Source organism: Myotis davidii, unplaced genomic scaffold, assembly GCF_000327345.1.
Source record: "Myotis davidii unplaced genomic scaffold, ASM32734v1 scaffold1036, whole genome shotgun sequence".
In the NCBI taxonomy this organism is placed as follows: domain Eukaryota; kingdom Metazoa; phylum Chordata; class Mammalia; order Chiroptera; family Vespertilionidae; genus Myotis; species Myotis davidii.
This window is the reverse complement of record NW_006287260.1, coordinates 539,905-542,044: the sequence shown is the minus strand read 5'-3', so window position 1 is coordinate 542,044 and position 2,140 is coordinate 539,905. Positions and strand designations below refer to the sequence as shown.

The 2,140-nt window shown below is 52.9% G+C and overlaps 1 protein-coding gene across 1 annotated transcript in view; it reads right to left on the bottom strand.

The window, feature by feature from the left end:
• Positions 1-2,140, bottom strand: part of DEF6 (DEF6, guanine nucleotide exchange factor) — a 24,189-nt gene that overhangs the window by 21,181 nt on the left and 868 nt on the right. The gene's annotated exons all lie outside the window — the stretch shown is intronic.

Sequence of the window (2,140 nt, the reverse complement as noted above, 5' to 3'; positions counted from 1 at the left end):
AAGAGACAGGACAAAAATTGTACACCTATGGATGAGGACAGTGGGTTGGGGAGGGTAAGGGCAGAGGGTGGGGTGGGAACTGGGTGGAGGGAAGCTATGGGGGGAATAAAGAGGAACAACTGTAATAATCTGAATAATAAAGATTTAATTTTAAAAAGAAAAAAAGGGGGGGAGAGCTTGGATATCTCTCTCTCATCTGCTTCTTCCTCCGCCTTCTGACCACTTCTCTATTGCTCTCTTGCCTTTCCGGCATCCCCACCCCCAACACTATCACTACTTCCTCCCATTCCAGGGTTCACCTCAGATGGCATGGGCTCCATATTTATGCCCCATCCACCACCTGCGGGAGACTCTCACAGCCAGCGCAGGTTCCCAGAGTGAGCCAGTTTTCTGTCGTATGGAGGGAGAAATCCACCATTGACCTCGTGTGACCAAAGAGGCTGCCGTGGGCTCAGTTTGAGTTGTACAGACAGCAAACAGTTCAAGTAGGCAAGCTTCCCATGGAATCGTCCCTGCAAATACTCAACCTGTGGGGTGGGGAGCAGCCACTGGCCTGGTTAGAGGCCAAGACAGAGGCTCAAGAAGAGATGGATTTTGGATGATCTGCATTTCTTCTGTCTAAACTGAAGACCCTGCTAGATGACATGAGTGGCAATAAACAAATTGAAGTAGACTATAGGGAAGAACCTGCCAGTAGCGCTGTTCTCCCAGGCGATCAAAGGCATAGTGGAATCATTCATTGGGTGCTCACAGGCTGGCTAAGGGTTAGATTACGGGACAGGACCAGTTTGGGACAGCCAGTGACATTGCCTCCAAGATCAGCAGTGTAGGCGGTTGGAATGAAGAATGGAGATTTCCTTGAGGCTACACCCCTATTTGGGAGTGCCCAGAGGAGACACCAGGAATCTAGGGCTTTAGTCTCCTGCCAGGTACATAGTTAGTGATCAATAAACATGCTGAGTGAATGAATGAGCCCCTAAGGCAGGTCCAGAGAGCTGAGGCCTACCCTGCTCCCGGCTCCCACTGTTCCCTGGTTCTGATAGATTAGGGCAGCAATTTTCAACCCTCATCTCACGGCACACGTCATTACTAAAATTCTGTGGCACACCAAAACATATCTTCTGCCGAGCTGACACGCACACGAAAGTTTAAACTAAAAGAAAACCCTCACTCACGGAGTGAGGATATTGTTTCCACTGAGAGTGTGAAAGGGAGGTTGCCTCTTCTTGCGCCCCAACTGGGATTGAACCTGCAACCAAGGTACATGCCTTTGGCTGGGAATCGAACCCAAGACTCAGGGGTCTGTGGGCCAATACTCTCATCATTGAGCAAACTGGCCGGGGCAGGTATAATTTTGATTCATTCCCACCGGACGGCTATTGTGGTGGTGGCTGTTGTTATTTTTTTATTTGGAAATCTAAGGGCAAAGAGGTCGGTGCCCCTGACTAATCTGGCATTGCATGTTTTAACAATTCCTGCAGCACATGGGTTGAAAAATCACAGGCCCAGGGTCTTGCTTCTTGCCCACTCACCAGGGTGGAGAAGACAGCATCCCCGCAGGACTGGACGAAGGAAGGAGAGAAGCCCTGGGGCCTACCAGGCACTGTCTAGGGCCAGCGAACCTTAGGGCAATCACCGATGGCTCTCCCTGGGCTCAGATTCCACCCCCTTCCTACCTGAGGTCTCAAAGCTTAAGGCAACAGTTCTCTAACCCCAAGTGGGGGGAGGGGGAGGGGGAGGTAAGGGAGGGGGAGGGAGGCATCAGCATAATGCCCTTCCCAGCTCAGTCCCCCTGGGAGGCAGGCATCCGAGGAGCTGTTCTGGCAGAAGAGACCCAGCGGCCAGTTTGGACTGGGAAAGGCTCGGTAAGCCTCTCGGCCGCGGAAGTGACTGACAAGCATTAGCTAACTGTCTCTCTTCAAAGGCAGGAGGAAGCAGCAGGGAGGAGCAGGGTACGTGCCCAAGCTTGACTCCGGGGCGATGTATACTCATCGCACAGAGTCTCGGACGTCACCTGGCCCATGGCCCTCAGAAACCATGATGCCGCCTCAACATTCCGACATCGGAGGGGCAGGCTCTGGGCGATGGCTCTGCACCGCCCCTGCTCCCCGGACAGTGGGCAGCAGCCACCCAGGACTGG